The 24,839-nt window shown below is 46.0% G+C and overlaps 1 long non-coding RNA gene across 2 annotated transcripts; it reads right to left on the bottom strand.

The window, feature by feature from the left end:
- Positions 1–1,481: 1,481 nt before the first annotated feature.
- LOC124098692 (uncharacterized) lies at positions 1,482–12,726 on the bottom strand. Of its 2 annotated transcripts, XR_009227636.1 has the most exons (4): positions 12,521–12,726; positions 6,842–8,881; positions 6,107–6,253; positions 1,482–5,961 (listed from the first exon to the last, which is right to left on the bottom strand). It is a non-coding gene; the product is annotated as an uncharacterized LOC124098692 (long non-coding RNA). The 2 variants fall into 2 exon arrangements; XR_006853666.2 differs by having other exon boundaries at positions 1,482–6,253.
- Between the last annotated feature and the right edge of the window lie 12,113 nt (positions 12,727–24,839).

A 24,839-nucleotide genomic window follows, 5' to 3' on the forward strand; every position in this document is an offset into this window, starting at 1 on the left:
GTGCCTGCGGGACCATGTCAACATGCCCACCTTCCCACTTGACTTCTAATAACTTTATCCTTTATCACATGGCCCTTCCAGTTTTATATAATCTATAATAAATTTTTAACTGAATTCATGCATTGCCAAAAATCTGCATTATCTGAAGGGGAAACCGTCTCTTGGATGTGAATGAAAAGAACTTAATAGAGGAAGTTGCAAATAAGACTTAATTGGGAAATAAGGAATGATGCTGCTCCCACCTGCCCTTTCTTCATTCTAGCCTGTTTTGGCATCCAGTTTGGGTCTGGTAAGAGGCTGAGAAAAGTAAATGCACGGGTAAGTGATTTGCAGGTTCGAGGCAGAGCTGAAGTGAAGTCAAAGGTGGTTGCTGTTGGGAGACAGTTCCTGGGCCTCTTGCGTCTCTGCACATCTTGCAAGCAGAGGCGCTGCCTTTGCTACAGACTATCTTTTCAAGGATACATGCCTAGAGAACAGCCTTGGAAGATAGAGCATCTCTCTCCAGAGCAAAGAACTGATTTGTTTGCTCCCCAGTATAGCAAGAAAAACATCTTCTCCCAGGCAGCAGTTGGCAGACTTGCTGATGACCCATAATAAAAGATGGGGGCTTCCTAACCTCGGGGCTTCTCTCCTGGAACACACCCTCTGTGCATGGAGGTGTTGTCTGTCCCCATTTGCCCATTCTGAGGAAATTAGGGTCTAGGGAGCCCCCACTAGAAAGTGATGAGACTATGGCAGGCTAACCTGTTAACGTTACAAGTAAAATCTCAGAACCTTCACGTTCTTGGCAATTGCCATGTAATGAAAGATTAAAGCACTCAACTCTTGTTCCAGACAGACGTCCTCCTCAGCTTACAACATAAAAATCACCCAACTGAGTTCTTCTCTTAAAGCCAACAGTCCTTAAATGGTTAAGGAGAAGGAAGGTTTACATGTTATGTTTAATTGCTGCAAGTCTAATATTCCAAGGGTTCCCATGTGGATGAAGTAGATTTATTTTGTGTAGCTCTAGAGAATGAACTGACAGGCAGACAATATAGTAACAAAATTCAGCTCAATATAGTAACAAAAAGAAATTCTAACAAATAGAGATCTCCCAAAGAAAATCAATGTGGAGGTCATAAACTCACTAATGACTTAACTGACCACTCATGGGACTTCTACATAGGGAAGAGGTGAGGCAAGATCATGCAAAGTTCTCTTCAAAGACGCTACAGGTGGTTGCTGGGCATGGAGGTACACGCCTGTAATCCCAGCAACTCAGGAGGCCGAGGCAGGAGGATTACAAAGCCAGCCTCAGCAAATAGCTTGGCCCTAAGCAAGTTAGAAAGACCTTGTTTCAAAATAAAAAATAAAAAGGGCTGGGGATGTAGGTCAGTAGTAGAACACTCCTAGGTTCAATCTCTAGTACCAAATTAAAAAAACAAAAACAAACAAACAAACAACAACAAAAAAAAAACACAATGTTACCAGTAGAGATATTGCTTTGGTGGACCATTTAATCAGATTTATTTTCACATCAAGTTTTGGGGAAAGTGAGCAGATCCGGATGGGACACTCAGATGGCTGCACTTGAGATGATAATCATGGATGCTGTATCTCCTGCTTAGTCCTGCAGAAACTCAATCAAGACTAGCTCACCCAGGTTTGAATTGGTGCTGGGGAATTGATTCCTGTTAGTCAAGTTCACCAGAAGCCCAAGTCACAAGCTGGAAGTCAAGACCCTAATTTTAGATCAAAATTCAAACTTTTCCCACAACTATCATTTTATAGTCCAATATTAACAACACTCTACTCTTCTCCAGCTTCTAGGTACTAACTAGTTAATAACCAGATGTTTGGTTATTAAAAGCCAAAGAGAAAGGATTTGAATGACTATGGGGCTTGCTTAATCTGATATGTTGCATTAAATAGTTGCAATACAGGCTGATGCAATATCTCTTCTCCAGTGAAGAATATACTTCTTTCGTGTACAAGACCAGAATATTATTGTTTATTAAACACCTGTGTTTCTCTTTTGACAGTGCTGGAAAAATTCAATAATCATTAGCTTTATTCTTTGTGAATCCATCAGTTTTCTGTTGCTATAACAAAATACCCAAGGCCAGGTACTTCATAAAGAAAAGAGGCTCAGATAGCGCACAGTCATGAAGGTTCATGAGCATGGTGCCATTTGCTTCACTCTGGTGGAGACCTTCTACCTACAACATGACATGGTGGATGGCACCTTGGGGGAAGCATATCCAAAAGGAAGAGATTACATGGCACGACAGGAAGCCAGAGGGATTCAGACTTGCACTTTTTAGCACAACTCATTCTTAATGGAGGCCTCTCAAGAACTGCATTAATCCCTACTGAGGGTGGTGCTCCTGGGTATCTAATTATTATGCACCAGGCCCTACCTCCCTACCTTTTACCGGTTCTATCACATTCCCAGCGTGTGAACCTCTGGGGGACACACTCAACCACATGCAAATCCTAGCACTCCCTTCTCAAGACCTGAGAAGGCTCATCCTCCACCTGTTTGCAGTTTGTAGCAGGTTTTCCCACCATAGTGAGTTTACACCTTATTGGTTTTTTTGTCTTCTTCCCAAAGTCATCTAAGGAAACACCCCCACTTCATCAGCCCTAAGACGGTACGGGGCGTGCTTGGGCTGTCCTCTCCTGGCTCTCCGCTTACTGGCTGGGCATCTGTGCATAGGATCACCTCACTGTGGTATGCTTCGGCTTCCTCGCATGTAAAAGATTTCAACATCTACTTCTGGCTCAAGGCTGATGACCACACACATTAAATAATAAATAAATACTTCACAACACCGAGAGTGAGCCCCGATGTCAACAAGGCACACTGGGCGATGATGATGGGTCATTGTGGGGTCACTGACTGTGACAAATGCATCTCTCCAGATGGGGAGGTTGATCCTGGGGAGGCCGTGCATGAAGGGGTGAGGAGGCATATGGGAGCTCTCTGGACCTTCCTTTTAATGTTTCTATAAACCCAATACTAGTCTTAGAAATAGTCCTCCATAAAAAAATAAAAATATTGAGAAAATACTTTATATAAGATGTAAATATCTAAAAAATCAGAATCACTAAAACCACACAAATCCTAACAGAATCATACACCATGTCACATTGGGTGGCTTTTGTGCTTAATGCTAATTCAATCCTCAGCTTCAATGTCAGGGAATGACACTTTTTTAGTTGGGTGTGGTTTGAGTGTCCTCCAAAGGTCCCTTGTGATCTAACATTTGGTCCATAGCCTGGAATTGTTTATAGGTAATAGAACCTTTAGTAGGTGGGGCCTAGTGAGAGGAAGTTAGGTCATTGGGGGTGTGCCCTTGAAGGGGTTTAGGAGGTGGGGCCTAGTGAGAGGAATTTAGGTCATTGGGGGGTTGTGCCCTTGAAGGGACAGCAGGACACCCACCCTCCCCCCTAACTCTGACACACGCTCCCACCATTGCCATCCACTGGCCCCTAACCCTCACCAGAGTCTGCACTATGCTGTTTAGACTTTGAACCTCCATGTGTTAGCCAAACAAACCTTGTCTTCTTTGTAAGCGTCCTGCATCAGGCTTTTCAATGCAGTAATGCAGAGCTGACTAATACACCCTATGCTCTGGCTGCCATTTTATTTTTGATGCCCATAGTTGTTTCCATAATTGGATGTAGTGAGAGCATTGTGGTTTTGTTTTTTGGAAATTCTACACATTGTATGAAACCTTGTGCACGGGGGTTGGGGGGGGTTGTTAGGAACAGAGCTGTATTGTACCAGGAGGAACCTGGCATGGAGAGCAGACTCTGCCGTGTGTGGATCCTGGATCTCTCACCATGATCAGGATGTTCTGTCAATGATGGGTTAGGAGGGACACAGGGAAAAGACAAACCATCTGCCAGCAGTGGGGCAGCAGGCCGCAGAGCTGACTGTCGGATTCAGCACCTCAAACAGGAACTTGGGAGATGAGCACTTCGGACCCCAGCACTTCCCAAGTGCTCCAGGAAAGGCGATCGCCTCACTGTCTCAGCATTTTCCATTTGGATCCAGACATCCTGGCAGGCACCAGGACACTGATGCCAAATGAGAGAGAGAGAGAGAGAGAGAGAGAGAGAGAGGGGTGCCAGGAATTCTGAAAGATCTTAAAGAGATTTTTTAACTCAAAGAAAGTGAAAGAACATGACTTTTAATTTCCCCAATTTCATTCATTTCCATGGCCAAAGCCCAATCCAGGCATGACGCGTGGTAATCCCTTTACTGTAGTTGAAACCCGAGGTGTGAGAAGCACTGTGCTCACTAAGACTTGCATCAGCTGCTGCTGCGCAACATGTAAAAACTTGTAGTTTAATTTTAGCTTTATAATAAATAAGGGTTTCCCAAGCCCACTCAGAAGCCCAGGCTCTCACTAGGTCTACAGGTATGCTCTGAATTCAGACACAACCAAAGGTTCCACCGTGCTAAATGTCCCAGCAGCCAGGACTAAGCAGCCATCTGCTATTTTTTTCTTTTGTTTATTTATTTATTTATGAACAGAATCTTAAGTGTGTGTGTGTGTATGTGTGTGTGTGTGTTAAAAGTTAGCAGGAGCTGGGCACAATGGTGCAAGCTTGTAATCCCAGCAACTCAAGAAGCCAAGATAGGAGGAGTGCAAGTTTGAGGCCAGCCTAGACAAATTAGAGAGGCCATAAGCAACTTAAGCAAAAATCTGTCTCAAAATCAAAAAGTAAAAAGGGCTTGGGATATGGCTCAGTGGTAAAGTGTCCCTGGGTTCAATCCCCAGCACACACACACACACACACACACACACACATACACACACAAAATGGTACCAGGGAAAAGATTGATGGCAAAGAAGTGAATCACTGAAGAGCATAATTTTTTAAGTTTTGGAGCAACTAGATGGCATCTATTTCATTTTCCATTGCTACAACAAATGGCTGAGGCTGGGTAGTTTATAAAGCAAAGAGTTGTATTTAGTTCACAGTTTGGGAGGCTGAAAGTCGAAATAGTATGGCATTGGCTCTAGTGAGGGCTCCCTGGCTTTGTGACATCATGGCAGATGGCATCATAGTAGGAGTGTGAGGCGGGGAAATTGCATAGTGAGACAGGAAGCCAGAGAACAGGAAGGCTTATCCTTCATAACAATGAATGCTGTCGCAAGAACTAGCCATGTTCACGGGAGAACTGCGTTAAATCCTCCGGAGGGAACTGACCCAATTACCGTGCACTAGATCCCGCCTCCAAAAGCTGGGTACCACCTCTCCACGGCACCACACTGGGGACTAAGCTTCCAACACAGGAACTCTTGAGGGACACATCTACACCATAGCAGATGGCATTAGCTGATTCATTCAATGAACCCCGTTTACTGCAGGTTCTCTTCATATATAACCGGCCCTGTGATGGGTCCTGGGGCAGTCCCAGAGGAGACTCAGGCACAAGGCACTCTCAGGAAACTCCTTGTCTAATTAATACCCAATAGTGGTGACGCCAAGTAGAAGAGCCATGAGGCAGGGCAAATGAAGTCCTTTGGTGGCTCTGCGGGTGACAGTTAATGCCACATATGGGAATCCTGGGGACATCCAAAAAGGGGCTTGATGAACAACACTTTCTTTCAGGGGTGAAGAAATATGGCAAAGAAATATGAAATGCATAGAAAGAAAAAATAAGATACACGGATCAATTTTTAAAATATAAAGAGGGTGAAACAGTCTTTCTACACAAGAAATGTATGAAGATCTTTCTAGTTTTCAGCTGTGAAATTTCTAATGCCAAATTAAACACTGTCCTGGGGACTAAGGGTAACACAGATGGCAGAAATGGGCTTCGACGTTTCTTTCCTCCGTCAGTGTTGGAACGAATGCAGCCATCCTGAGAGATGCTTCACCCCGGTCTCTCCTGGTCACTGAATGTGGTCATTCCCAGCTGCATCCTGACGTCTGCAGGTTAATGGATACCCAAGGAGCCTGCAAACCCAGGTACTGAACTTGTGATGGAGAAGTCATCTTCTCCAAAAACTTACCCTGAATCAGCTCTGATTATTGAGGTCTGCTTTGTGCCGAGGACCATGGTAATGGAGGTAAGGGCTACAGGGGACACCATCTGGCTCACACTGGATGTTGTCTGTCCCCAACTCCTGTGTGCTCACTGTCCTCTTCTCCAGCGGTCCAGTAGCTCATCCGAATCCCCTGATAATCTGTAAAGCCCTTGGGCAGGAACAATGGCTTTGTTCTCCACATTCCCAAAGGCTGGCACGAGCTAAATGGAAAGACAAGCAGCTCCCCTTACAAATATTTCTTATTCATTCAAGCATTTTACGTCACCTGTATTTGATTGTGTGCACACACATGTGCTTGCACACACAGTCTGCCTCGTTTCAGAAAAATTTTCAAATGCCTTATTTTATTTTTTCACCTCTTTTTGAATTAATATTTCTTTTGGTGTGTGAATGCACTTAAATCTTCCCAGTCATCTTTTTAATGTGTAATGACAATTTTAAATGCATCTGTAATTAAAAAAATGCAACTGTAAAAACATTCAACTGACACGCAGAATCACCACTATTATACAGTCTGTATTTTTTAGCTCAAATATGCTACAAATATAAGCCAGGCATAGTGGCACATGCCTATAATCTCAGGGGCTTGGGAGGCTGAGTCAGGAGGATCAGGAGTTCAAAGCCAGCCTCAGCAAAAGTGAGGTGCTAAGCAACTCAGTGAGACCCTGTCTCTAAACAAAATGAAAAAGAGGGCTGGAGACGTGGCCCAGTGATTGAGTGCCCCTGAGTTCAATCCTCTGTTCCCCCCCAAAAAATCCAAAATATAAAAGTATGTATTTTATTCTTACCCAAACTATAGAACCACTGCATAACATCAGCCGATGTTTTCATTTCACTTCTGCTATGTGCACATTCCACAGCAGCCGGCCTTCAGCTTGCCTCTGGGTGAGGAAGGACGGAAAGGAGAAGGGACTCCGGGTTCCTACATTGCCTTTATTTATTTTTCCCTATGTCGTCACCTTCAGCATAAGTACTGGCTAAAACAGGGGAACAACGTGGGTGAGAAAGGCTATGATGGCGTCCCTTGGTCGTCCTTGTTACTGAAGGTCATTACCTTCTTTCTGATGTGAACCAAGTACTGGCTCTAATGGAAGCCAGGGCCTCCTTCCCCATCAGCTCCCTTACTCCCTCCCTGCTGCCCACTCCCTCAGGGGCACCACATGCTCATCACCTTTAGGTCTCACTGGACCCTGCACACCACGGTTCCCTGGAACTCGGTGCTTCTGGGCCTCAGGGACACAGCTTGGGGATGGGCCAATCGGATGGCACACGCGCTTGTTGCCTAGAGCTCTTCTGCTCATGCGCACAGCGCTTCACTTGTAAAGCGCCAAATTCAAAGATAAAGTCAGGAACTTCAAGATGGCAACAACGGAGCATTTCACCAAGGCCAGGGCCCTTCCAGGCACTAGGCCCTGCATAATGTCACCACGCCTAGTGCCCATGAAGCAGGCCCTGACTGCTGAATGGTCACAACTGATCGGGCCTCATTTTTAAGCAATAACTGGATCAAAAATAGCTAAAAGAGAAAGCCTTACAAATTTTAAGACCACTACAATAAAGAATACATACCAAGTCAGATGAGTTAATATTATCATGGGACTTTAAAAGCTTTTGGGCATGACTCTGACAAGACATTGTTTTGCTCTTCAATACCTAAAAGCCCATCAGAATAGGGGAGCAGGAGTGTTCCTTGAATGAATAGACCCAGTCCCTGATCCAAGAACACCAGTCTAGCTGGGGAGATAGAGAGCTACAGAAACACATTGCCAGACAGACTATGGCTGCACTAAGATGGTCAAATAAGTGGTACAGAGGATGAAGAGAGAATACTCACCCTCCCTTACATGGTCCCCAAGAAACAGAGCCTAAGACAAGGGTTTTGCATGCAGGGACAGTCCTGTGTCACTGAAGGATAAGGACACTCTGAGAGATGAGTCATCACTGGGTAACTTTACCAATGTGCAAATACCACAGAACCTACTCACATAAACCTGGATGGAATAGGCCAGTCCCCCACCAAGGACTTTTGGTGCAATGAAGGGGTGTGATAAGTAAGAGATGGATGAGGCTGCTCCTGGCACCACACAGCAGAGTGTTTCACAGGAACATTAAAAAAAAAAAAAAGTAGGAATACACTCTAAAATAATGACAAAAAGTATAGTATAGTAAATGCATAAACCAGTAACATTGCTACGTATTATCATTATCAAGTATCATGTACCATCCATCATTGTATGTGCTGCTGTACTTTCCCATGGCTGGCAGCGTGGTAGTTATTTATATCAGCATCACCCTAAACACACAGGTAATGCACTGAACTATGACATCATCAGTAGGCAATAGGAATTTTTCAGGGGCATCATAATCTTATGAGGCCACCCTTGTGTATGAAATCCATCATCAACCAAAAAACATTTTTATGCAGTGCACAGTTTATTTTGGGAAATGACATAGGGAAGCAAAAAAATGAAGAGAATCAGAAAAGGGAACGCTGCCCATAGGTAACTGCTCGTTGGTGTTTTGGAGAAATGGGTCTCAGTCCCACTGAGCCCCTCTGAAGAACCACGTAGAATTCACCTTCGCCCCAAGACCGCAGGGGAAGAATTGCTCCACTGGCTCCCAACGTGGACTGGTCCAGGGCTGCCCCAGGGCTGCTCATTAGCTGCTCAGCGTTTCCAGGTTTGCACATGCCTGGACGGTGGAGCAGGCCCTCCCAGTCATCCCACATGCGGCAGTGGAGGAGCCCGAGGCAGAGAAGCAACACTGGTGCAGCTGAGGGGAGGTGGGGCCAGGCTACACCTGTGTGCTGCCAGTTGCCACAGTGACACCTGGAACAAAAAGGTGTGGCTTGGGAGAAGCATCGGAGATGTTCTCCACAACATCCAGCCCAGTGCTTTTCAGACCTGGGCACGTTTCAGACTCATTAGTGATTGATGAGCCTCATTCTCCGAGTTCCTGGCTCAGGAGATCTGGAATAGGGGCTGAGAGTTATCATTTCTACCATGACAGGGGCATTAAAGCATCTAAGATAGGTGTTATGGTTTGGTTCCTAAGTGCCCCCCAAAGGCTTATGTTGCCAGCCTTGCTTGCCAGCCCATGGTGCCCCTGGGAGGTGGTGGAACCTTTAGTGGGTGGAGCCTAATGAGAGGAAGTCAGGTCATAGGAGGTGTGCCCTTGAAGAGGATGTTGGAACTCAACTCCCTTTCTCTCCTTCTTTGCTTCCTGATTTCCATGAGGTAAGCAGCTATGCCCCCTGCATTCTCCCTGCTATGATGCACTGTGCCACCACAGGCCCAAAGCAACAGGGCTAAGTCCACCATGGGTTGAAAGCTCTGAAACCATAAGCCAAAATAAACCTTTTTACTCTTAAGTGGATTTCTCAGGTATCTTGACACAGTCACAGAAAACTGACTAGCACAATAGCCATCCACCCTATACAGAGAATCAGGCTGATCAACAGGAACAAAGAGAAATTCTTCAAGATAATAAATATATATTTGGTACACTTTCACCTGTGCCATAGCTATTGAAAATTTATGGAGAATCGCTTGTCTATTGAAAACCTAATGAGAATTCCAATAGCCAACAGTACAGAAGAGGCTGATGTCAGTGATGTTGTGTGTATCTTATCCCCACCTCACTCCAAATCTACTCTCAGCCCTTCTCTGGGACAGGAAACTTGATCTTTCTGGATTGGATCATCCAGATTGGCCAATTGGAGGCAGCATCAGGAAATCAAGAGGTGGGAGGAGAGACCCAAGGGCATGTATCCTGCCAGCTCCCTCCAGCCTCGCCACAGGTTGCTGGTGGCTGTGTTCCCTTATGGTACCTTCTGTTGGTGGTCCCTCTCACACAGCTCATTTCTTATCAGACTCTGACAATGCTGTCCCCAGCCTCTTGTGGTCCTTCAGGGCTCAGGGTGCCTCTGCACCCCTGGCTGGTCCCCATAATTCTGCCCAAAGTGCTTCATTTAAAAAGTCTTTTCAACACAGCTATCTCCTTCCTACCAGAACCCCGACTAATAACCGTATCTTTGGAAAAAAAAAGAAAAACTAGAGCCAGGTCCATAAGTCAACTGGCATTTCTGAGCCTTTTGGCATGAAAAATAACCCTGATAACACTCAAGTTGATAACTGAAATTTTAAGACTTACACACAAGATCAAATGATATATAAATTGAATAAACAGATGAGTAATGTATAAAAATAAACCCAGAGCCTTGGGTGATTGTGGCAATTAAAGAAATACCCCCCAAAGCAGGGGGGGGGGGAACTTGATAGAGATGAATTTTTCTTCCAAACCAGAAGGAATTTGCTATAGGCAAGGGAGAGGCCCCAAAAGTGCTAGCTTGTGCTCTATAAAACTTCCCCCCATCCACACACGCTCTGAAAACACGGAGCCCTGGCAGGAGAAAAGAAAAGGTGATTGAAGTTCTATCTGTGAGCATGAAACTTTTCAGACGCATCTTGGGAAATAGGAGATAAGATCGGATCAGAAATTAAATAACCAGAGAACACACTGATAACACGACGTGTTGCAATCGGTTTAAAGTTCACGTCTTGCTTGATTTATGTATTCATAGTAAAATCAATCAAAAGGCCAGTGGCTGTTGAGTCACCTAACTATTCCATGACCCTCCCCTGTCCCCCGCCCCCAGCCCCAGCCTCTGCCCTGCCTCTGTCCTCAGGGATCCTGTACATGTTGCCTCCATGGTCAGAGCCTCCGTGGTCTTTGGCAGGGAGGGGCAGTGACTTCTGACCTTACAGGGTCCTTCTAAGTGAGACGCTTAAATTAGATGGTGGTTGTTTTTTTTTTGTTTGTTTTACAGCAAGGGAGGATTTTTTCTAGCCTTACGGCTTTTCTAAAAGGCCTTCTGTTCTGTTTTTACTGTGTTTACACTGGGCCCTGTTGTTGTCCAGATTCCCGAGCCCCTATTAAGCCTGAGTCCTTCAGAATTTCCAGAGCTTCTCTGCTAATCCGATGTGTGTGGTGCTTTTCTTCTAGCTAAGCATGAATGTAGGGCACATCAGGGCTCTCGATCACTACAGCAGAATGTGTCCCCATGTGATTTTACAGGAGATGAAGTCTGTCTTTCCTCTTTTTACCAATGAATGGATCCAGGCTGTTGGTTATGGTGTTTTAACTCAGGTGAGAGGGTATCATTATCATCCTCAAAATAGTGTAGGTTTCTTGAACATTTACTTTGTCCTGCATGGTGCGTATTCAAGTACTTAATCCTATAGTAATCCTGTGACACATCCCTGTTGGTTCGCTTTTCATCATTTTTACAAAATACCTGACATAGGCTGTTTTGAAAAAAGGAAGTTTACTGGGCTCACGGTTTGGGAGGTCCAAGGACACGGTGCCTGCATCGACATTCTGGTGAAGATGTCATGGCGGATGGCGGATGGAGGATGGTAATAATGGGAGCAAGTGTCAGAGCGAGCAGTCACATCTGGCGCCAGGCAGCAGAGGAAGACGGGTTTCACAATTCCTCTCCGCCATGCCCCCAGTGACCTACGGATGTCCACTAGGCCTCACCCCTTAAACGTCCACACCGTGTTCCAACACTCCACTCTGGGGGCAAGGTCCCCACACGGGAACCTTGGAGGGATATGAACCACAGTCCACCACACCGTCCTGTCTTTACAAATGGAGAAATTAAGCTCCAGGGGGACTAAGAGTAACCGAGATCGTCGAGCTGGGAGGTGACAGACCTGGATGTGGATCCCACCAGCCCGTTTTTAGTCTAACTCAACTATTCTTGGCCAGGAGTGTCTTTACCTTACCCCCAACTCCGGGGGTCACTAAACAACGTCTAGAGATATATTTGACTGCTCCTGGCATCTACAACGGACAGGACAGTCCCCACGACAAAGAATTAGCCTCAATTGTCAATAGCGCCCAAGCTGAGACCCTGCTCTAACCATTAGGCTACCTGATGTTACAAGCCTTTTTAGTGTCGTAATAGCTTTGTATTTGGTAGGACCTCTTTGTGGGCATGGGTTCCAACAGTGTTGTGTTGCCTTCTCCCAGATTTACCCTTGGTATGTTAGGATAGGAAAGCTCTGCTCTTCCCCACTAGCCTTCACCTCCTGTGAAATCCTCCCTGAGTGACGATGGAGTGATGATTGGCTGCTGGGCAGAACAGTTGCTCTGTGAGAAAGTAGGTCAGGCTAGGGTCTTCTGTGACAAGCTCCCTGGTTCCGGGGTTCAGGTTTGCTGGTGTGTGTGTGTGTGTGTGCGTGAGTGCATGTGTGTGTGTGTGTGTGTGTGTGTGTTTGAATTATCATATAAAGTTGAAAAGAAAAAAAAACAATTCTTCTGTAATTTCTCTGGCTTTTTCCTCCACATTGAACTATCATACCAGTTCTACCCTAGCTTGAGAAAAGTGCAGGAGCTATATTTCGGTTTTTATAAAGTGTCTTCCATGCTTCATCTTTTCTCTGTTACTATTTAAAAATTACCTGAGACCAGGGTCAAGATTAGAAAAGTAGGCGGCTGATGATTCTGAAGGCTGCAAAGTCCAGGAGCGTATGACTGGCATCCGGGTGGCACCTGGGAGGGCCTTCTGGCTGCAGCCTGGCTTGGTGGAGGGCCTCTCCTGGCCAGACGGAGCCAGCTGCTAACTCGGGGCTCTCTTCTTCTGGCCCCTGAGGCCCTCATCGGGGCCTCTTCCCCCTGAACTCATCTAATGTTAATAATTATCCAGAGGCTCCACCTCTGTACCTCATTAACCTATGAATTTGGGGATCAAATTTTCAGCACATGAACTTTTGCAGGACAGGCTCAAACTGTAGCCGTGGCCTGGAGTCTCGCTTATTTGGGGCCTATGCCTCGCCTTTGGGTATCAGGCAGGGAATACACAGCTCCCAGACATCAGAGTGTGGCCTTTCCTCCTCTACAGTCTTGTTTCTCTGAGGTTAACATCTTATAGAAAAGAAAAAAGACTTCCTTCTTGTGGTGTGTATGAACAAAGAGGTGCTAGCAGACTAAGTTTTTGAAAAGATCTCACTTCCTCCTCACTCCCCCCAAGAAATGAAAATCAGAGACAAGTTTAGAAACTTCTGGAAAAGTAGCATAGGGGGAAAAAGATTCAAAAACTCAGGGTCATAACTGAGGCTGTTTGTAGGATGCAGGAGAAATCCTGATGGAACAGAGGACTATGGGAACAGCTTCTCACTCCCAGCAAGACCTTCGGCTGAACAAGAAAATCTGATAATGATGATTCCAAGCACTTCGTGGGCAGAAATATCTTGAAACGTGTCTGGTAAATACAAAGACCCTGGCAGAAACACCAGGATGAGCTGTCCCAGCCTTCCAAGGACAACGGCCCTTCAGCCAGCATCTGGCCTGAGCGATCTCATCTCAGAAGTCCTGTGGGATTCGTACTCACTCATCTCAATTCTGAACCTAAAGATGCAGCTTTCCGGGCTCCGAGCTCCCTGTGCAAGTGATCCACCCCTCGGGAGCTCACTCAAACGCAGGTGCTGATTTAGGTAGGTCTGGAGAGGACTGAGATCCTGCCTGTCTAAGAGGCTGGGGCCTCTGCTCCGGCTGGTCCTCAGAGCTCACTTTGAGTACCAGGATCTTGTCCGGAAGTGAGGAGGACTCTGTTGCCCCTCAGTCAAGGAGCCTCCTAAAATGGGCTCCCTGAGCCCCGATTTCTTCCCCATTCCAGGATCTGTTCCAATTGCTGTGAAGCCAGAGAATCTCAAGAGATTTTTCTGAGTCACAGAATCAGATCACATCTTGCCCCTGCCATTTGCTGCCAGAGTGAAGTTCCAGCTCCCAGCTTGGGGGTTCAGGACTCCCAGCAGCCTGGGGTGGGCTGGAGTAGGTGGCCCTCATTTAGTCACTTCCTGCCCTGGCTGCTTGGCTGCTGGCTCCTTCCCCAGCCACTGAGCCGCCTGAGCTCTTCCTCATCTTCTCACCTCTTCTGCTCCATCTTTTACCATCAATGTCCCCCTCCCCACTGGGCCCCCCCTGCCGACCTCCTGCTCACCCTGTGACCCCAGACCCTCCAACCCTTCCCCGGAAGGCAGTTTCTCCCCATGGCTGTCTCCAAATGCCTCTGAAACACAGTCCCCCCTTATCCGCAGCTTCACTTTCTGTGACTTCAGTACATGCAGTCAACCACAGCCCAAAAATATTACATGGAAAATTCTAGAAGTAAACAGTGCATAAGCTTGAAATGGCGCACCATTCTAGCAGCACGATGAAATCTGCCGTCCTGCTCTGTTCTGCCTGGACTCCGTCATCTTTTCGTCTTTAGCCTGTCCATGCTGGGTACTCTACCTGCCTGTCAGTCACTTGGTAACCATCCTGACTATCTGACCACCCTGCGGGGTCCTCGTGTTCATTATGTTCATGTAACCCTGACTGTCCTTGTATAACGGCCCCAATGCACAAGGGTAGTGATCCTGGAGATTTCATTACAGTATCTTTTATATTGTAACTATTTTATTATTATTGTTAGTCTCTTACTGTGGCTAACTTATAAGTTGAATTTTAACATAGGTATGCACATACAGAAAAAAAAGCAGAGTATACATAGGGTTTGGTATGATCCATGGTTTCGAGTACCCATCAAGGGTCTTGGAATACATTGCTCATGGACAAAGGGGACTGTGGTATAACACAGATGCCATCACACTGGGATATTTCACGTTAGTTTATGTGTCCCCCACCAGGCTGTGCATCCCGGGGAGCAGGAACTACATGTTACCAGTACCCAGCACACGGACGATATGACACAAATGTCAAATATGTGTAGGAATGAATGTCACATCCATTCCCATCTTTCCCCTCCCATCCCGCCCTCTTTTCTTCTTCAAAGGACTCTGCGGTTTTAAATGTGTGTGGTTCTGTATTTTAAGTGGTTTTAAAATCTTCATTGTAAGAGAGAACTTTTATAGAATGCTTATTGTGTTAAACTTCATTCTAATTCCATCCTCCACATGTGACATCGGGGATTCTACACTTTACAATCCCTCAACCACACAAAACTACTGTCTGTACCGTCGGGGGGTGGGATATATATATATATGCATTTCCTTGCTGTGGCTCATCAGTATTTTTCCTACATAAAATATTCTTCCCCTCTCTGTATCATCCACCTGGTGGCCTTCTAATCATCCAGTATGACATTTTAAAGCCACTTTAATCTCCCTAACAATTTCCACCACTCCACTATCACCACTGTTCCCATTTTAAACATGAGGAAACTGGAGCACAGAGAAGTGGAATAACTTGACCAAAGTCACACAGCAAGGAAGGACCCAAACCCAAGCAGCATGAGGTTAAACATAAAGCTGAGTCTTGGGCAGGGGGGACCAGTAACATCACCGAGTGACGACTCTGTCCTGTTCTCCCTGACATTCTTCAGAATTACCCAACTTGCGTCCACCCTCGTTGAAGAATTTTCTTCACGGTGCGCCTACCCAGAGCTGTACCATGCCTTGCAGTTTCCTTCAGGTGATGCTCAAAGCCCTTTGATGGGTCAATGAAATGTCAGGGGTGACAGCCTGGTGACTGAGTCATCAGAGAGGGCCCAGGGAGGTGTCCAGCACCAAGCCAAGGTATGCAGGTGCTCACCGCACAAGTCACCCTCTAGTCACTAATTGCTGTGCCCAACCATGACAAGCTGGTTTATGGCCTTCACAAGGTGGATCTCCTGACCACACCTGGGAAGTTCTGCAGCTGACGCCCAGCATCGTATTAGATGGCACAGTCTCCCAGCGACATAGGGGGTGGACAAGGTTCCCCTCCACACTGGCTGAGGTCCTGGTGGGGCAGGCTGGGTGGGGCTCGACTTCTCCCTCTGCCAGCCCTACCTCCTCCCTCTCCTCTGGCCTGGACTGCTAATGAGTACCTTGCTCCCCGACTCCGTCTAAGCATCTGGACAGCCCAACCTACAACAGACTGGCCCTGGAATGGGATGGACCCTTCCCCAGCCTCCTCCCTCTCCCTCTCCTCTCTCCTTACTGAGCCTACACTTGAGAATCTCTCGGTCACACAAACTACTATTTGTGCCTGCAAAAGTCTGTGGATTCCCACGTGTCCTTGCTTTGGGGTGGGTATTTCGCCTGCAGAAAGTGTCCTTCCTGCCCTCCCCCTCACCATCCAGCTAGCCATCTTCTAACTGTCCTGGGTGGCTCAATTCCAATGGCCTTCCTCTCTGGCTGCCCACACAGACCCCCCCCCCCAGGCAAAATGTGTTGTTCCCCATCTTTCATCCCACCGCACCTCCCCCACACCCCATCAAGATGCTAACTGTTCACTTATGTTCTTGCAGCTATAGCATGGCTGCAGAGCCTTTGTTCCCTGTTATCTGTATAGCCCCTGCCCTTGGCACACAGTAGGAGCACATCAGAGTCTGCTTTCTGTTGCTGTAACTGGCTGCCTACCACAGACTGGGTCATTGAGGCTTATTTAGCTCACGGTTCTGGAGACTGGGAATCCCAATAGCACCAACACCCATCAGCACTTTCCAAGGGTCCTCCTAGTACCTCCTAATATGGCAGAGGGCGTCACAAGGAAAGATAAAGAAAGCACGCTACCTCAAGTCTCTCTCCCCCCTCTAATAAAGTCACTGATGCCATCATGGAGGGCCCCACCCTCATATAATCCCCATTACCTCCCCAAAGCACCACTTCTGAATATCATTAACAAACGAATATGGGAACTGTTTGTTTTGTTTTTAGTGACAGAGATTGAACCCAGAGTTGCTTAACCACTGAGCTATAACCCCCATCCTGTGTGTGTGTGTGTGAGTGTGTGTGTGTGTGTGTGTGGTACTGCGGATTGAACCCAAGGCCTTGTGCATATGAGGCAAACACTCTACCAACTGAGCTATGTCCCCTGGGAACTATTTCCAACACAGAAACTCTGGAGATTCACATTCAAACCATAGCAGAACACAATAAATGTTTATTCAATGGAATACGTCTAAGTGCACGATAATCAGAATTTAGATGCTCACATGAATGACTAATCCCAAAGCCACCGGTTCTTTTAAACCCCTCCCAACCCCACTGTAGAACGAGGGCTCCATCAGGCACAGAAGTGACCAACACATAGTACACACAACCCCTAAAGAGAACTCAAGGTCACACACGCACACAAAGCACAAGAGGGTGTCCCCACAACCATGCGACTGCCTGGGTCAGGTGTCCATGCAGAGGTATCGAGGTAAACCACCTGTGGCCAGGGCTCCCTTCTTGCTCGACACTCATGCTGCTGACCTGGGGCCACCTCTCCCCTACATTAGATCACATTCTCTTCCATATCCCAGCATGGCCACGGGCTACCTACCACCCAACTATCTTCCTCTGGGACTTTTTGGGGCAGAGCACTGCCTTCCAATGCCATCGCCACCCCTGTCAGGTAATGAGGAGGCAAGGTCAGAAAGAGTAGGAGCCACCTGTCTCTCCCTCCTGAGACGGCCGTGTTCTCCCTCCAATGCCTTGCTTTACCCAAAGGCTGCGTTTCTTCAGACCCCCTTGAACATGTATCTACTTTCCTAAGTACATACTCCTCTGTCTGTGCCTCTGGAGGAAAAAAAACGAAAACAATGAAGAGCAGACAGGAAACTCTAGCAGAGAGCTGATTTCTTGAATATGGATTTAGAGAAAGGGGCGAAGGGCAGGCACTGTGGGCTGAAGGCTGGGGTCTCCCACAAAGTCCATACATAGAAACCTCAAACCCCAGGGTGACAGCACTGAGAGCAGAGGCCTCTGAGAGGTGACCAGATCATGCAGGTAGAGTCCTCATGGATAGGATTAGTGCCCTTATCACAGAGAGCGATCCTTTTTCTCCTTCCCCCGTGTGAGGTTGGAGTAGGAAGGCGCCATCTATGAACCAGAAAGTGGGCCCTCACCAGACCACGAGTCTTCTAGTGCCTTGATCTTGAACCTCCCAGCCTCCAAATCTGTGAGCAATAAATTTCTGTCGTAAAAGTTCATCCAGCTTAAGGCATTTTTGTTATAGTAGCCCAAAAGTTCGAAGATAATGGGGAAAAATCAAAACAAAAAAATATGCAAAGGTGATTTATCATTTGAAGACCTGGCACCAGAATGGTAGAAATTCTTTTAATGGATATAGGTTCATTTACAGTGTGTCAGGCACTGTTCTAGGCACAGAGACAAAGCAGGAGCTTACAGTAGTGGCCCCATGTTGGTCCATTGTAGCATTGAGCTAAATACCAGTTCAACATCCAAAGACAGATTTATTTCTTTACTGTTATTTCTCATAAAAGCACCAAGAGGGACTTTCCATTCATTATACACAGCTCACTTTTAATTCCTCCTTCTCGCCTTCCCCATTAATCATTCACACACAGTAACTGTGCCCCAAATCTCTGTCCCCACGGCTGCAAGTGCCAACTCCCTGCAGCCAGCTCAATCCCCTTTAATGCAGAGCAAAGGACTATGATGACAGAGTTGAAGAAAAAAAAATTTAAATCCTTTCTCAAATTGGCTTCCAGGGCTGGGGCTGGGGCTCAGTGGCAGAGCACTTGCCTAGCACATGTGAGGCGCTGGGTTCGATTCTCAGCACCACATAAAAATGAATGAATAAAATTCAAAAAGTTAATATAAGAAAAAAAGTTGGCTTCCAATTCAGGAAGGAAGCCACCAGAATCCAAGACCCCCAAACAGGGACCCCCCCACATGTTACCAGACTTTATCAGAAAAAAAAGAAAAAGTGAGTCCTTAGGAGGCTACTGATTCTCCGACATCATGGCAGCCAGGGTGCTGGGCAAAAGCAGCCTCCAGCTGGTGTTTATCAAAAAAGATGGTGAGTAGGAGCTCCAGTGTTTATTGTGAGGAGGTAAAAGGTCCTTTGTCATTGTTTATTGACCATTTCTGACACATCGGGCGGCCAGTGTGTACTCCATCATTTTGTTGGATGGAAATTAATTGTTTAAAAAAAAATCATTCATCAAGCTCTGAATAACTGCCTTCTGCCTGAGGCATCCTACGAAGACTCAAAGTTGGTAATAAATTCCGCCAGATGTTTTCATCCCTCATGAACCAGGGAGCTGGACAGAAAAATGTTCACCACTTGATCTAGGCTTGAACAAAACGGAAAGGTGATTATGGCTCAGCCCTCTACCACCATTGAGAAATATTTGTTTGGGGGCTGGAGGTCCAGTTCAGTGGTAAAGCACGTGTCTAAGCATGTACCAGATGCGGGGGGTTCCATGCCCAGCACCCCAAAAAGAGAGGGGAAAAATTTGTTTTCATAGTGGTTCTGCATCTCAGGAGAGGGAGGGGGCAAACTTTCTTTCCCATACAGGGAAGTCCTCTCACAGCTGACTGTCAGGCCAGGTCCACATGGAGAAGTAGAATCTAACAGCTGGTCACTCTCCTAGAGAAAGAACATCATTTTTTGCTAATAATACACCAAAGAAACAAATGCGCTGGGTGATCTGGAAGTTTCCTCGACTGTCAAAATTAGAAAATAGGACTCAAAATCCAAATGCTGTTGTTTCTAGATTATTCTTTGGCACTCAGAACCTCTTGTGAAAAAATTTCAACCCTTTCACATTTTGCAACCCTCAAAATTGACTCAACCCTATTTTAAATATTCACTACCCACTCGCTCCCAATTTTCTAAGTAAGTTACATTTTAAACAAACAGAGAATTCTGCTTTTCTTATTCAACATGTAAGTCAAAGATGAGCTACTTAACTGGTGATGGGTTACTCTGACCTTGTTGTAACCAAACCATAAATCATGGCTATTGTCGTTTCTTCTAAAATTATATTTTGTTTCCAACCCTTGACTCTAAATCTTTCACTGTTTGGGAAATAGTGTTGGAATTTAGTATGGAACATGTAGACAACGAGATCTTATCTGTTGCAGTTCAGCATTCACTTTGGAAAATTTTAAAACTTGTTAAAACATTAGTTATTAAACTAAGGTCTGGGAGGGGAGTGCTTTCCCTTTGCTCTTATTCATTTGAAAACAGAATAAGAACGGTAGTTTAAATAATCAAAGCATAAAAACATCTGGAACGGCACCAACCTAGCAAATGTCTTCTTGCTGTTTTCTCTTCCAGATGCACACAGAATTTCACACATCTGCAGTGGTACTGCTTGGACATTTTCAACCCTGCTGGATACAAATGTATCTTGTTTTGTTTTTTTAACGAATTATTCATGAAGGTTGATTCCTCCTTTCTCCATCTAGCAATACCTAGTGACTGGGCATCTGTGCACCTGCTATCCTTTCTCTGCATTACTTGAATAATGAATATTTACATATGCTTTTAACTTTCTCAAAATGTTTTTATAGGGCTGGGGGTGGAGCTCAGTGGTAAAGCACATGCTTGGCATGCACAAGGTCCTGGGTTCAATCCCCAGCTCCCAAGAAATGCTTTCCTATTGGTCTTCTCACCTCATTCTTACAGTAATTCAGTGAGGTTTTGCTCTTTTTCATAAATGCAGGAAAATAAGAAGGTAAGTCATGCTACGGCCATCAGATACCTCCTCAGCACACTTTTTCTCTGAAAGACCAGAGAGTGAACCAGTCTGCTGGCCATGCATCTCATCCCCACTGAGAAAAGCATCCACAAACAATACACCAATGAAGACACAAGCAGATGTTCCAATAAAACTTTATTTGTTGGATACTTTAAGATTTAAAGTCCTAAAAGCAACTATAGACTGTATGCAAATGAATGAGCCTGTCCGTGTGACAATAAAACTTTATCTGTGACCACTGACATTTGAAATCAGATCGTTTTCATGAATCAGAAAATATTATTTTGCTTTTGATTCTTTTTTTTTTTCGACCATTGAGAAATGTTAAAGCCTCTCCTAGCTTGTGGGCAGTACATCTTCAGGCAGTGAGCCCAGCTGGCCTTGCTCGCTCTGGACCATCGTTTGCCAACACCCGGGCTGGAACACAGACTCTTGAATTAGGAAAGACCATTAAGGAGCTCTGATTTAATCGCCTCTGCTTTCACGGATGAAGAAGAATCGGATGCCTGCAGAAGGTAGGGCGGCTTGCTGCCCCCGACTCTGAAGTTCAGTGCACTTTCCACCAAAAAAAAAGCACTGCTTAAAATCAAAGCGAATAAGATGCCAATTAAAAACTGCAAAAACTGCTCAGCGTTATGCCCCAAGACGAGAACACCCCGTGCTCGCTGCTCAGCCCGTCGCTGCTTTGCAGACAGCTTTTGGCAGGCTTTCAGAGGGCTTGAGAAACGATAACTGGTTAGGCAGAAAGAGTTCCAAGAAATAGCACCGTGACTTTTGCTCGGCTACTTCCTTGCACTACTGTGATTTAACTCCTCTCCTGCCTTGAGTCGTGAGATCCCCGAAAAAGAAGGCAATCGGTACTTGCCATTTGAACATTTGTAGTAGTTTCACTTTTTATACCAGCTTGGCCAGTCCAAAAATAGAATGAGCCACCAGGCTCGGCTTCCAGGTAAGGGTTAGCAAAGACTCGGGTTGCATAAGACCACAACAAGACAGTTTGGCTCCCTCTCCCTTCCTCCTGTTTGCTTGAACTTGGGGGGTTTTCTTTTCCTCCGTTTCATTTGTCATCTACTGTTTCAAGAGGAACAAAACCTCCATCGTGAGAGGTGGCCGGGCAGCTGCCCCAGAAGTCACAACTGAGTGAGAAAAGCCCTTCCCCACTAGGACATTCCAAAAGCTGGAGTAGAGCTCTGTGTGTGTGTGTGTGTGTGTGTGTGTGTGTTCATGCATCCATGTGCCCGTGTGCATGGAGGGAAAAGGGAACTGGAGCTAAACTCTGGCTCTTTAGGAGAAGGAAATGGAATGAGCAGAGGTGAGCTTTAAATCTCAGTCAACTACCTGAGCCCTAAACTTCACCTTGCCACGTGGGCAGACAAAAGAACACGCTTCTCTGAACTGCTTCCTCCATCAGCCTCTGCCTTCAGCTCCTTGTTCAGTGGCTGTCTCTGTCCCTCTGGCCTGGCTGCCGAGTCATCAGCCTGCCTGACCCTGGGGCCAAGTGACCTCCAGTCCCCGGCCCAGCCCCCTCTTTGGGCTCTAGTTGTTCCTCCCTGGTGGCAGAGTGTGCCCTTAGGAGGAAGCCAGGCTTGGGCCTACAAGGGAGGAATCTGTTGGCCTCTGTTTCTGGCCTGGGAGCCCCCAAGACCAGGGACCCTGTGTCCTTGGCCCATCACTGGGTGCCAGGCCCCAGTGAAATGCCTGACACACAGCCACAGAAACTTTGCTAACTGTTGCCAAGTGAATGAGCCTCGTTCCAAAAAAATGAGCCTGGTCCCAATTGTCCAATGAAGACTATATCTGTCCCATAAGGGCCTACTGCCCCAATAGGAGCTGGACTAAGCAGTCATCCACTCTGATGTCCCAGGGCAGAGACAGCTTTGGGACCCATGTAGCAAAGGAGCCCTGACCTTCTAGGGGTGGTAAGGAGTGCTGGGGGGGTCATCTACCTGTTTGCCTCTGTTTGATAGGGTCAAAATGCTCACCTGGCAAGAGTACTCGGCAAACCGTAGATCCTAAGAGTACTTTGAGGAGGGATAATACCTTATCCACTGAGTTCATCAGCAGGACCACAGGTAGAACTTTCTAAAGTGTCCAGAAAAATGAAATAAGGAGCAAACTGGAAAAACCTAAGAAACGTACCTACAATATGCCCTCGCTCTTCTTCAGCTTCTTCACCTCAAAAATAGACAACATGACCACCTTCCTCCCAACTTATCCCCTAACTTGAAAGATCATCCAGTATTGGGTAGGGATGCTTGATTCAGATACTTTCCCCCATTACTTCTTTCAACATTTATTGAGCATCTACTCTATGGCAGGTTCTGATTTGAGTTCTATGAAGAAAAAAAAAAAAGAGGAAAAACAGAATCACTGCCCCTGAGACGCTTGCAGTCCACAAACTTTTATTAAGCATCCATTAAATGCCAGATGCAAAAAAAAAAAAAAAATAGGTCCATAAATCAATGAAAAGGATAAGAAAATATGCAAAGAATTGTAACACATCTTGAAGGATAGAAAAAGTTTGCTTTATACGGAGGTCAGGAGAACCACCATAAAGTGAGTTTTAATTGCACCTTGAAGAATGAAGAAGAAGAAAGAGTGTAGGGTGGAAAAGAGGGCCAGTTTGGAAGGAGAGATCTTATGGACTAAGTATACAGGATCCAGGCCTAGGATGCTATCAGTCAGAGAACAGCAAGTACAGTCATCCCTGAGTAAGTATCCAAGGCAGGGGGATTGCTTCCAGGACCTCCACAGATACTAAAACCCTCAGATGCTCAAATCCTTAATACAAAATGGCACAGTATTAGCCTAGAACCTACACACATTCTCCAGTAAGCTCTAAATCATCTCCAGGTGACTATGATCCCTAATGTCATATAAATGCGGTATAAATAGTCCTCTCGTAGGGTTCAGGGACAGACAACAAGAAAAAGCTCGTATGCCTTCAGCACAGAAGCAGTTTTGTCTTGTTTTGTTTTGTGTGACTACTGTATTTTCCATCCACAGTGGGTTGAACTTGCAGATGCAGAATCAGCAAATGCAGAGGGCTGACTGTCCCCATGGGCTTAGGGGGAAGCTGACAGAGAAGACAGGAAGGCCAATGCCATGCTAAAAATAAAAATGGTAACATACCCCACATGCACCGAGACCCGGGGAAGGCTCTCAAGCCACAGAACGTAACCACACGCTTGGGAAAGAGGAATGAAAAGACAGGGAACAGGAAAAATCCAGCTGGAGTTCCAGCGCCCATGTTCTGACGGCCATTCAAGTGTCCCTTCCTACCACACCCAGCAAGCAGGGCAAGACCCGCCAGGAAGCCACCCATGTTCATGCTTTGGGACCTTCTGCAAAGTAGAAGTCAGTTTGCAATGAGGTCAGGGAAGGGACAGACTGTGAGCCCAGAAAGGTGGGAAGGGTCGTGCATTGGAAAGGTCTGGCAGAGGTAGCTCAAGGCCCCCGGGGCCTGGTAGTGGGGAGAGATAAAGCCCTCTCCCTTTCACCCATCCCTCCTCCTCATCACCATCTGCATAAAAGCTCTCTGCAACTTACAAAACACTGCCCGCCTTCTGTCCCGAGGACCTGACTCCTGGAGCAGATGTGGATGGGGAAGTCTGTTGACATGACTAATCACTGTAGAGGGTGCTGGAAAGAGAACCCAAGGCCAGAAACCAGCAAAGGCAAAATGATGTCACAGCTCAAGAAAGAAAGGACCATTCATGGCTGACAGGTGTGCGACATTTGCAACTCCGAGGTTTATTAACAATGACCGGCCTGAAACATTCCTGCTTGTCCATCAAATAAAAATCTCAAACAAATGAATTCCACAAGTCTTATCAAATACATACACAGGCTGTAGTTATAGTTATTAGGATAATCAGAATTCATAATTGCATTTAGTTCCTTTTTTTTTTTTTGGTTACCAGGGATTGAACCCAATCCCCAGCCCCTTATATTTATTTTTTTATTTTAATTTTTTTTTAATTTTGGAAATAGGGTCTTGCTAAGTTGCTTAGGGCCTCACTAAGTTGCTGAGGCTGGCTTTGAATCTGTGATCCTCCTGCCTCAGCCTCCAGAGCCAACGGGATTATAGGCACGCACCACTGCATCTGGCTTGCAAAAAAAAGATTTCCATATCATTGTTACATGCACTGTGGGTTCTATTGTTTTTTGAAAATGCTGCCCAGTATAATCCAGGTTATGAGTATTAAAAAAATAAATAATTACAATAATGCCAAATCCAACATCACAGGCTTCCATTCAAAGGTCAAGCACCCCACCCATAAAACCGCTTGGTCAAA

The sequence above is a fragment of the Marmota monax genome, unplaced genomic scaffold (assembly GCF_021218885.2).
Source record: "Marmota monax isolate L192 unplaced genomic scaffold, Marmota_monax_Labrador192_F-V1.1 WCK01_AAM20220418_F8-fsc00029, whole genome shotgun sequence".
NCBI lineage: Eukaryota > Metazoa > Chordata > Mammalia > Rodentia > Sciuridae > Marmota > Marmota monax.